Raw genomic sequence first — 12,249 nt, 5'->3', positions numbered from 1 at the left:
TTCACACCAAAAATAGAGATCAACCACTACTGCTAGATCACTTCCTAAAGCATCAATCAGTCTACGCCCCCCACACCTGACCCCACCCCCCTTGTTGAAGAACATAGTGACTCCCTGTCACCAATCACATCGAGTCCAAAGTCCTCCACAGTGCTCCTGATCTCAGCCCGCTCTGCCGTACCCAGTCTCCTTTCCCATGACTCCATACAAATGCAAGTGTATGCATCTGGTTTATTGCCACTTTTAAACTTTTGTTCATGCTCTTCACATCTGAACACCATCCCTAATCCCTTTTTTTTTAAGATTACTTATTTATTTTTAGAGCGAGGGGAAAGGAGGAAGGGAGAGGGAAAGTGACACTGATCAGTTGCCTGTCATGTCCTCAACTGGGGACCTGACCAACAACCCAGGCATGTGCCCTGCCTGGGAATTAAACTGGCAACCTTTTGGGCCACAGGTCAGCACTCAGCCCACTGAGCCACATCAGCCAGGGCCCTATTCCCTTTTACCTATCCAAATCCTGCTCATTTTCAAGGCCCAGATGAAATCCCACCTTGGTGACGTGGTACCAGTTGGACTAGTGCCTGTGAATGATTTCATCTCTGAACTCCAATTGCACTTACTGCCTTTGAACTTAATTGTTCTTTAAGTCATTCTCTGAATTATTAGTGCTCATTGCCTAAATTGATTGTAAGCTATCCTAGAGCAGAGACCTTTTGTCTCAGGACGGGGGACAATGTGCCCCACCCCCAAGACACTGGCAAAATGCTGAGCAAGTGCTTGGTTGTTTGGTTGGATGATGCTAGATAACAGGGCTTACTGTCAAAATGAGCCTCTGCCTTGCAGCCTCTGTTCTCTATAATCCAGGTTATGAGACCCCCATCACTTCACCCACTGCTGTGACTTGCCACTTAAACCAAGGATCACAGGGACCGATTTCTGACTGCAGATGAGCAGTTCCAGTTGAGGTTTGGCCCTTGATAGCCAGCCTGTAATTAGCTGGGCCACAGCACAGTGCCGAACAGGGCTAGTCACACCCTGCAAAGAAGAGTTGGGGCTCTGCCAAAATATCAAGCATTTGGAACCCACCTACTTCACTTCCACCTCACGTTTCTTTCCCGCTCTACAAATGCTCTCCTATGGCACCACAGCACCCCTTCGTGATGGTACTGGCCTTTGCCTGGCCACCTGTAAGGCACAGCAGGAGATGTTCTCATACTTTAGCTTGAGAGAGGGACCTGAGGGAAGGAAGTGTGTTTGATTGGAAAGAGGTCAGAGTAAGCCTCTTAGTGGAGGATGAGGTCAACATATGTGAGTTTGTTGTTGTTTTAATTAACAGGGCCTGTTTTGGAGACAAGAAACTAAAGCAGAAAAGGATGGGGGTGGAGAATCCACAGTGACCTACTGCAGGCTGCTTCCTTGAAGGAAAATCAGCCCCTCTAGAGACCCATTTATACAAAGGAACCCTCCCCTCCCTTCCACCACTACCCCTTCCCTTTCCCGCTTCTCTGAAGTTTGGCTATGGCGATATCCCCTGTCCTTCCCTGACTCCACCTAAAGCTGGGCACCCTTGTTGCCCTAGAGATCATTAGGACTCAATCCCAGTGCCTTGCTCTCTGAGGAGAGGGGAAGTTGTGCTGGGCCCGGGAGGTGAAGCAGGACTGCCTCTGGCCTCTTTCCCATCTTATCGGGGAATTTCTGGCAGGCACAGGCACATGTACACAAAACCACACACAGAGACACACAGCCCAAGCCAGTTATGACGTTCCCCTGCCTGGCTGGTTCTACAGATGTGTGTGACTAGGTCAGAGTACAGGGAGGGTCTAAATATTTAGATACCGAACTGCCAGGCCGTGGTAGGAAAACAGAGATCATCTCAAAATGAACATTTTGCAAAAGAGAAGCACAGCCCCTGACATCCAGAAGCTGACCTGGGACTGTCAGCTAGGCCTTGGTGTTGCTACAAACTGGCCTGGCACTCACTGCTAGGCCTGGGTGTTCTGCTGAACATAAACAGATTCATGACATTACCATCATACAAGGCTGCTCTGACCATAGTGGACCTAGACAAAAACAAGAGTACTCCATAATCATGTGTAAACACAGACGAAAACATGAACATTGCCCAAACCACAGAAATGATCAAATGCACGCTCCCCTTTCCTGGCTAATCTGAGAGACTGCATGCTTCTTTACCAGGGACAGCATTAACTTCACTCTAGTCTGTCCTCCTAATGGATAAGATTTGTTTAATAAGATACTCAATCATTGGATTTCCGTGCTTCCTGACAGCATCCAATCCAGAGCAAAGCCCAGCTTCCTTAAACCCTCCTGAAATCACCCAGGTCAGCTCAAATCCTATTAAGTCCTGTCTAGCACCCTCTTCCTGAGATACCCCATGGTTCCCCATGGGGTACAGTCCCCCTCACTGCAGTGAGCATAAACCCAACTTTTGCAACCATAGGAGCATCCTAGTAGTAGTCTCTGGCTAATGGGCTTTGACAATCTGGGGACAAAGAGCCAAAATATCTTCTGGAGGCCCAGTTCCAGGCAGAGACCCCTGTGAATCTTGCCTAGTTCTGTACCTTCCTGAAGATTTTATCTAGTCTCAGTGGAATCTCCAAGGTCTGTGTCTTAGTTGGGGAAAATACAAGAGTCATGTCTAGGACAGAGATGCCTGGCTTCCCAGGCAGGTTCCTACCTACGATGTCTTGTCATTTGCAATACAACGCAGATGAATCTGGAGGAGCACCTAATATGGGTGTTGAATTTATGAAAGCATACATACATTAATAACTGTATTTGATGGACAGTTAGCAAACATTTACTGTGCAGCTACTACATACCACTGCACAATAGTCCCTAGAGATAAGAAGATGAGTCATATAGTCGCTGCTCTCAGTAGCTTTATGACCTATTCATGGACACAGGTCAGAGGACCTATCATGCAACATAAGTGCTGGGAGTATGCTGTGTGAGTTCAGATTGGGACTTCTTCACTCCTCAGATTGCTTATGGCTCTGCGTCTATCTACTCTAGGCTTTTCACTCACCAACCAAACTATGGCTCTTCTTCCATTCTGCGGTTGTATCTTGTCTTCCATTTCTAGGAATTGAACATGAATATGTTCACGATGCTTAAATGAATGTTAATATGCTTAATACAGAGCTGACATTTGAAGAGATTATACCTCTTTCTCTTCAATTTTCTTAAATCCCTTCATTTTCTCCTCTTCTCAGAATCTCTGCAGGTCTCCCTCCCTGTTTGCCCTCTCCCTGAGTTTCTTCCTCAGGTTCCAGTAAATGCTCCCTGCCCACGTGTTTTTTTCCCCAAAGAGGAACACTTCTGAATTTGAGTCTCGATTCTACTATGCACTCCTGGAGGACCTGGACAGCCACTTTCCTAAGTCCCAGCAGCTTCATCCGTGAAGTGAGGGAAACATATTAGATCATCTCTCCACCATCAGCTCTAACCTCCTGTGTATGGCAAAGTCTCTTGGGTGCTTGCACAGAACTTTCCTCATCTTTCCATGGACTCAGTTGCCTTTGATCTCTAAGGTTGAGCACAGATGCTAATGGGACCCAAAGCCCTTGGCAAGCAACTCCCCACATTGCCTCTGCTGTCCTTTTGGCTCTACTAGATCTACAGGTTTAGTTTTGTGTTTGTAGCTTATAATTCTTCTTTGACCTAACAACTTACATCTAGACCAAGGAACCCTAGAAATAGCACCACTGCCTTATTCGCCATCCATGGAGAGTATGACAGCCTCAGAACTGGCTCCATGAAAGGTGGTATCCTTCAGCCCCTAAAATGGTTGGCTTCGAGCTCAGAATTTCCTCAGTGAGGCTTTATGGTTGGACTATTCTCAGCCATGACCCTAGCACATGCATTCCCACCCAACCATTTAATGGCTCCAATCCCTGACAAACACATCCTGCAGAGCTGGTGGTTGGACAGCCACCGTAACCCAAGGCAGCTCTCAACTTCACACTGAGAGAAGAGCTCAAAACCCCTACCCCCTCATGCCATAAAAGCCTCAAGACCACCATGTTCACCTCCTTTGCTTTTAGTCCATGGCCATTTCAACATTGGCCATGGCCTTGGCAGAACTGTGCCCAAAAGTGCAGTGACAAGTGAGCCGGGAAGTTTGCAAGCTGCTGCAGCATCTTGGCTCTTTGCTCTTGCCATGGAGACAAAAGAAAACTGCATCCAATACTGTGATTTGCTGGGTGGGAAAAGATGCTTAGGGATCACTGCCATCTGGGGGGAAAGGGGAGTTTTTGGCATTTCAGAGGAGGCCAGCAGAGCTCCTCCAGCTCCAAGCCTTCCCTGGCCCTGGCCTGAGGGCCCCTAGTGATGTTGTTGAGACTAATATCCCAAGGAACCAGTATGATCTCCCACTCCAGTGGGAATCCAGTAGGGGCACAGTAGGATGGAAGGTGTTGAAAACAGAGAATCCTTGGCTTCCACTTCACCTCCAGCTCAACCTAGACCAGGCCAGTACCAAGTTCTAGGAGGAAGGGCCATAGTGACCTCTCAGGTACTCAGCTTGACTTAATGCAAAAGTCGAGGGCAGCTCAAGGCTCAGAGGCCTTCACACTTGATCTTATGGTGGTAAGATCAAGCCCTCTGTGCTGGCCTGTTCACTGGAACAGTAGGTTCCAAAGAAGAGACCTCAGCTTCCAAGTGACCTTCCCAGCCAGTTCTTTAGCACTTGGGAGGGAAGGAAATCCCCAGACGCCCTTCTCTCAGAAGGTGCTCCCAGTGGGAGGTGGTTAATTGCAAAAAGATACCTTAGTGGGAGTTTTGCTCAGAGTTAGGGATATTCAGTTCCCTCCCTGGCATTTCCTGTGCAGCCCAGAACAGCGCGGAGTGGCCTGGCCGGGCTGTGAGAGAAGCCAGCCACTTCTATCTCAGCTGCCCCACTTAAGTCTTTTCCCGGGAGTCCAGAGCTGCCCTTGCACGCCTGACTGGACGGGTGGAAGGGGGAGGGGCTGGCGGGGGCGAGAAAGAAGGGATCGTGGGGAAGTTTCAAGGGGTGTGCCGGGAGTGGGGGAAATTTTCATGAGTCAGCGGATTGGGCTCAGTGTGACTTCACTGCTTCCCAAGAAGAGGCGCCCAAGGCATGAAGCTGCTGGGAGTGCAGCAGCAGAAGCGCCGGCTGCCTATGCCGTGCTGGTTCTAGACTGGCTCGCGGCTAGCCAGGCTTTCTGGGGCAGGGGTAGCGTGGGGAAGGCACGCACGAACCGGGAAGGCTGTGGGCGAGGGAGCTGACCTCTCCCCCGCCCCTCCCGGACACCTCCCAGGGCCCCAGACACAGCACGACGAGCATCCCACCTGCAGATGGCGCTGCGGAGGCGCCCTGGGCTCTCGTCTGGAGGGCGGAGGTGGAGCTCAGCCCGTGGGGATCTGAGCTTTGAAAGACAGCTAGCGGAGAAAGGGGGTGGCCAGGCAAAGGCGAGAGGGGCCGCCAGAACCCCCTCTGCCCCAAGGTCCGGTGCTACCCCCACGAAGTGGGAGATCTGGAGACCCTATCTGCTGTGCTAGCGCACAGGCTTGGGGCTAGCTCAGGAGTGCTTCTAAAGTCCTTCTGGCCACCCTCCTGGCCCGGTGGAGCTCGAGGCAGCTCACCTTCAGCAAAAGGATTGCAGTTTCAAAATGTCTTTCCTCTCCGTGGACGGCTCTCTTGACCCGCGGGCAGTAGAATGGAAACTTTGAGTCAAGTCATGGGCGTTGGGGGTGGGTTTTCCTGAACAGCCACTCTAGCCTGGCACCCTTGAGACCCAGAATGCCATCTCCTGCACTGAGATAGACTGTGGCTGGTGCTGTGCAGCCTGGGACCAGGGCTTAGCCTAGATGAGGGGTTGAGACTCAGCCTTCCGCTGGATGTAAGGCGATGGTTAAAGATTCCATACTTGTGAATCCAGTAGTCAGCAGCCATAAAGAAAAAAAGCTAAGAGGCCCACCTGGGGCTCAAACTTATGACCCTGACCTGGGTAGACAGAACTTTGTGTCCTACTTCCTTGCAGGTAGGGCCTGAGATCTAGAAGTCATGATGCTGTTGACCTCGTATTGGTTCATGATTATGTAGTGGTTGTTCAGTTAAAATATTGAGAGTATGGGGGCACAAAAATAACCTGTGGCCAGACACCTTTAAGCTGAAAAACAAATTGTTGGAGCTCCTCTCTCCCCTTTTCAGAGGCTCCAGGGGCTATTCCCATGATAAAACTTTACATATGTACAAAGTGTGTCTCTTTTTTCTGTGTCAAGATATAAAAGCTTTACCTCATACTAGTGTTCTGGGTGCCTTGTCTCCTTTTCAGGGTGTCCAAAGCCATCTGAGAAAGTTATCTAAGGATTTTCCATAAAGAAGAGGAAAGGGGTAAAAAAAAAAAAAAGAAAAAAGAAAAAAACCCGAAGGATCCTAAACGTTCCCAGGTTTCAGTGTGTGCCAGGAGAAATACCGTCTGTCTCCCGCCCAGACCTCAGAGCCCGGGCCTCCTTCCTACAGGGCGGTGCCCAGCTATTCCTGGAAACCCCCTCCTTTCTACTAACCCCTTCCCCAAGGTGTCTCCTCCCAGAGCGTGTCCTAGGAAAAGGATCATATTGTTGGTGCTTGATGTCCCCTGTTCCCTGTCTGTCCCCAACCTCATTTGTTGCAGTCCTCAACCTGCCCCTTCCTTTGATGCCCTGGTGGTGGTGGTGGGGGGGGGGTGCTGGCTTCTTCTCCCAGAGTAGAGCCTGAGCTTCGGTCTCTCCCTTCAGCTTGGCCCAGAGCCCCACTAGGTGACTAGGAGAGGATCTGATACACTAATTTGTGTTAATGTGATAATGGGTGCTAACAGGGTCACGTGCTAACCACGGGCCAATTTCTAACCCAGCCTCCGGGCCTCAGCCCCAAGTCTAGGCTGCAGGGCTGGGAATTTCAGGCTGACTAATCTCCACAGCGGGTTGCAGGGGGCGGGGGAATGGGAGGAACTGAAGCCCCGGACGATCCCAGGGTGCTGGTGCCTTTGAGCTGCTGCCTCGGTTTCAGTTTCATCCTTGGCTGACACTTTCCTCCGACCAGTGGAATTGCTTTGGTTTCCCTCCAGCCCCTCTCCCCTCCCCAGCTGCCCCCCTTTGGACTGCTGGCCTCCCTCAGCCAGCCCTTCACTTTGTGAGGGGGGAGATGGGAAGATAATTTGGCAGCAATGAGGAAAAAATGTACACGTAGACACCCTCAGACACAGAGGCTCACATACCATACTGCCTTGCAGACACACACATGAGGGGACGCAACACTCACATCCAAGAGTTGGCCCTTGCCTGCATGTGGGCACACACAGACACACTCCAGGCCAGGGTTGTGCCCTCACTCACATCTGAGGGACCTGCAGGGACACACACAAAGGCAGGCAAGGCCCTACAGAGACCCATCCCACACACGGACCCACACACACCCGCTCACACACAAACTAGCAGCAGCAGCCGAGTTGGATGGTTTCCTCAAAAGAGGGCTGGAAAGTTTGTTTGCTGCCAGTGAAGGGGCCTAGACATTCCGTGAAATGACTCATACTGCACCTTTTTAGACATTAAATATTGTATTCTTCTGGGTTAAACAACAACAACAGCCCTGGACCCCTGTCATGGGGATGGGGTGGGGAAGCTGAGGAGTGGCTGCATTCCCATTGGACCTCTATCTAGCACATGTCTCAGGCTTGTCCTTGCTCCCTGTGGGATGGGGCTATCCTGAAAGAGCAGGATCATCCTACCTCCTGGTACAAACCTCAGCCTGGAGCTGCCCCTTGGCAGGATGTGAAGTGGGTAAAATTAGGAGCTGATGAGCCCCCCCTCACAGCCTCTCCCCACTACCCCACCTCATCCTCAGTCCTAAAGATCTGGAGTCGAGCACAGTGCCCCCACCATGGAATCCCAGCCTGAGTCCTTCCTGATTTCTCCCTTCATTCAAACACCTCTTCCCAACTCTCTTGTCTGTTCTTACTGACACTGCCCTGCACAACTCCAGGGGGCACTATTTGCCACATATAATATATAATGCCCCAATGCAATGTCACTGGAGTCCCACCCACTCCCCTGAGCCTCCTCTCCATCTGAGGAGGAAACACCCAGCTTGATGGCTGCTTGTCCATCCCTGTCCCCCAGCCCACCCAAGGGCCCACAGAAGCCCTCCACGTATTGCCACCCTTCTGCTCCCCATCCCAACCCACTGGCCCAGCAGCAGCTTCTTGAGCCAAGGCTTCTTTAGGCCCACTCGTTTTTTCCTGTGTGCCACGAGGGAAAGCACCTTTGGAACGTCTTTGGCATCTCTGCAGGGCCTGGGGGCACAGTGAAGCTGCCAGCCTCGCAACATGGGTGTTGGACCAGCAGATGTCAGGGGTTGGTGGGTTAACTCTGGCTCCACTGGAGAGTGCCCCCAAAAGCTCCGGATGCTTTGATGCCTCCAACGGGTTACCAAAGCAGACGGGTAACTTCTGCCCTGGTCCCAGGGACTTTTCCAGGCTGAGTCCTGACTTCCAGACACGGACTAGGGACCGGTGGGATTAGAGATACCAGGGGATTGCCCTTATTTGCTGAACTGTGCCCAAAGCCACTTCTGCCTTATTTTTTTCCCAAATGAACCACAGGATCAGGTCCCTCCTCCTCCTCCTCCCCACCCTCCCAAATCTTCCACCAACTCAGAGGGGATCTGAGGGACACTGATTCTGCAGCTTTACGTCTCCCCTTATCTGCTGTTCAGCCCTCCAAGAAGTGAAGCCCATCAGTCCTCTGAAGTTTTATAGGGGCTCTCATGGTGGCAGGTCCAGTTCCTGAAAAGCCCTGGAGACCAAAGGTATAACTCTACATTTAAATGAGAGCAGGGTTCAGCTGGGAAACATAGTGGTTTTCTAAGAGCCCCAGCCAAGGAAGGTGGCCTGCCAGACGAAAGTTATGGTCTGGTAAGTTGTTCCCAACCTCATCCTTCCATCTGTATGCCTGTACTTTGGCCTAGGCATATGCCCACCCCCATTACCCTCTCATATGGGCCAAGGCAACAGATCATCATCCCAGGAGGGAACACTTTGGTATAAGTTATCCCAAGGAATTCTCTTTTTTAAAAGATTTTATTTATTTATTTTTAGAGAGAGGGGAAAGGAGAGAGAAAGAGAGGGAAACATCAATATTTGAGAGACACATCAATTGGTTGCCTCTCGCACACCCCCAGCTGGGGACCTGGTCCACAACCCAGGCATATGCCCTGACTGGGAATTGAACCAGTGACCTTTTGATTCACAGGCCGGCAATGAAACCACTGAGCCACACTAGTCAGGGCCCAAGAAATTCTCTTATTTTGCAGCTACTCAACAATCTTTTTCAAACACTCTGCATGATGCCCAGCCACAACCTGGGCCTTAGAGCTTTCTATCGCTGGACCTAGCTAGGGCCTTGTCATATAAACGCCATAGAGGCAAACCAGGGGTTATTGAACATATTAACAGAGGACTAATTGGTGGCTGGATAGACACGATTATAGGGGGCTTTTCAACTTTACAGGTGGGAAGGTTCCTTTTAAATTTTTCTCCTGTTTTTTTAATATGCTTCTCATTCTGAAAGTCTGATTGATAGGCAACTTTTCTAACATGTGTCTATGGCAGAAAGTAAGGGCCATGACCACAGAAGCTGTGGCAGTGTGGTATTTTGTTCTGGCCATTGGTTTGAATAGACTTTGTTGAGGCCAAAAGGTTCAAGAAGGAGGAAGCAACCTTGTCTCCAAGGAATCTGGGGTGATCTGTAGAAGAACAGGGGCCGTCAGGCACTACTTAAAGAGGGGACAAAGAGGGGCTGAGAAAGTTGCCAAGGTGGAATGGTAAGTTGAGCAGAGAAGTGGGGAGGTTTCCCTACACAGGCTATGGGCAGCCAGGAGGTTCCTCCACTCCTGGAATGATCCAGGTTCTGAGGCCTGAGAGGACCCAGTAGGGGTTGGAGAATGAGGGAAAAACAGGGCTGGAACGAGACGGGCTGAGAATGCACACTGGATGGAGTAGCCTGGGCATCCATGGGCAACTCGAGAAGGGGAATTCCTGCCAAGTCAGGGAATGAGCCATTGGCAGAGACAGCATGGCTGTCATCAGGAACAGTGATCTCAGCCGGCTGGCCCCACCTGGCTGGGCCTCACCCGATGGGTAAGTGGAAGAGCAGGGATCCAGGTGGGGAAGGGCTGGCAGACTGCAGAGCAGCAAGGTCATCAGGGAGGGCAGCCTGGCTGACCTGGAGCCACAGAGTCAGGAAGGTCATTCAGGTAGCCCATGGCTCCCCAAGGTGAGGTTGGCACAAAATTTTCATCAAAGGGATAGGGTTCACTTTGGCTGCAACTCCCAGATCATGGGGCTGTGGTTAGTTCTGAGTGTCTCAGGAAGGTGGGAACTTATGGGATTCCCACAAGTTTGGGACTCCAGGTCACTGGCAGGCATTAGGGCAAGTCACTATAAGTTGGTCGGGGCAGTGCTGTCCTCCCTCTCTCCCATCCTTCTCAGGAAGATCTCTACTCTGGCTCTTCTGTGTCTTGAAATTTCAGCCTTGGTTTAACTGCACTCACAGGCAGGATCCACCACTGATCCTCCAAAGCTTCTGGCCTGGCTTTGTCAGACCTCCCACCCCTCCTGCCTGGGAACTGCATAGAGAAAATCAAAATGACAATGAAGGTGACACTGAAGATAGCTATCATTTATTGAAGGCTTACTAGGCACTGGACACTGCCATAGACAAAGGTTACTTCATTCAGTCCTCACTACAGCCTTGTGAAGTATCTTATTATTGCCAACTTAAAAATAAGGCAAGTGCCCTGGTTGGTGTGGCTCAGTGAATCGAGCTAAGACTGAGAACCAAAGGGTCGCCAGTTTGATTCCCAGTCAGGGCACATGCCTGGGTTGCCAGCCAGGTCCCCAGTTAGGGTTGCTCAAGAGGCAACCACACATTGATGTTTCTCTCCCTCTCTTTCCCCCTCTCGTCCCCTCTCTAAAAATAAATAAATAAAATCTTTTAAAAATAAGGAAAGTGAGGGTTAGAGAATTTAAACAACTTGCCCAAAGACACATAGCTGGAAGAGGAGCCCAGGTCTGTCTGTTGTTAAAGACCACTGAATTCTTAGCAAAATGGGAAAAGTGTGTGTGTGTGTGTGTGTGTGTCCATTAGTGAGTCTCAAGGTCAAGATAAAGGGGACTTAGGAGACAGCTGGTACCTACCACAATTTTGATAGCAGAACCTCATGGACAAGAGACTAGCAGAAGACTGCGTGTCTCCAGGATTCAGAATTCTCTGGGGAAAGAAAAAAGTGGAAATTTGCTCTTACTGATCATTTCAAGGACTTGGCCCTAGGTAGCCATGAGGTCTGTCTCAAGGGCCAGTGTGTCATTGCAGCCCCTAGGGCTTTCCCGGAAACCTGTAATCTGCAGCTGCCTTCTCAGGCTTCACCCACCACCACTCCTGTCCCTCAGTCCTGTGCCAAAGACCATCTTTTCCCAAGCCTGGAGGGAAAGGCAGATGCTGATGGCTGAGCAGGCCCTTCAATCTCAGGCCCTTTGACCACCCCTGTCCCTAAGAGGGCTCTCCTACCTCTGGAGGCCTTTCAGCCTTGCTGCTTTCTGACAAGGAGATGCCAGGGCTGGGGCTCTGTTGGCACCCTCTTCCAGACCATGTAGAGCCAGCCATAAGAAGGGACAGTTCCCGGAGCCTCCCCCTCTGAGCATCCTAGCTGTAAGACTAGGTGGGAAGGCTTGTGTGGAGACTGAAGCAGATCAAAGAAGAGGATAAGGGGGAAAGAGAAGAAAATATAATTCAAGTGGATGCTTTAAGCAGAGCAGCCTGGCTTTGGACAGAAGGAGGCATGAGCTTTCTCCCAGCCCCCCAACTCTGGCAGTCTTGTATCTGCTATGGCAGCCCAGCCTCTCTCTCCACAGCCTTTCCCCAATTCATATCCTTCGGACCTCTTCCACCCAGAGCCCTAGACTCGATTTCCCCCAGGAATCCCCCAAACTCTCCAGTCACCCCAAGCATATCATGCGTTTGGCTAGGGATCCTGCAGTGTTTGGGATTTGTTCCTCAATAGTGTTCTCTGGGCATCTTCTGGCCTCACACACCCGTGCAGCCCACGCTCCCGCCAGGTTCGCACACAGCAGGCGTTCAAATAATCTAGAGTTCAGGGCTCGGGCCAAAGGCGTCGAGAAAGCGGACTATACAGGCCAAGAGGCTGGATAGAGCCATCCAGATTCC

The sequence above is a fragment of the Sturnira hondurensis genome, unplaced genomic scaffold (assembly GCF_014824575.4).
Source record: "Sturnira hondurensis isolate 20B ecotype Veracruz unplaced genomic scaffold, ASM1482457v3 Scaffold0010803, whole genome shotgun sequence".
Lineage (NCBI taxonomy): Eukaryota > Metazoa > Chordata > Mammalia > Chiroptera > Phyllostomidae > Sturnira > Sturnira hondurensis.
The sequence above is the reverse complement of the archived record's forward strand: the minus strand, read 5'-3'. Positions refer to the sequence as shown.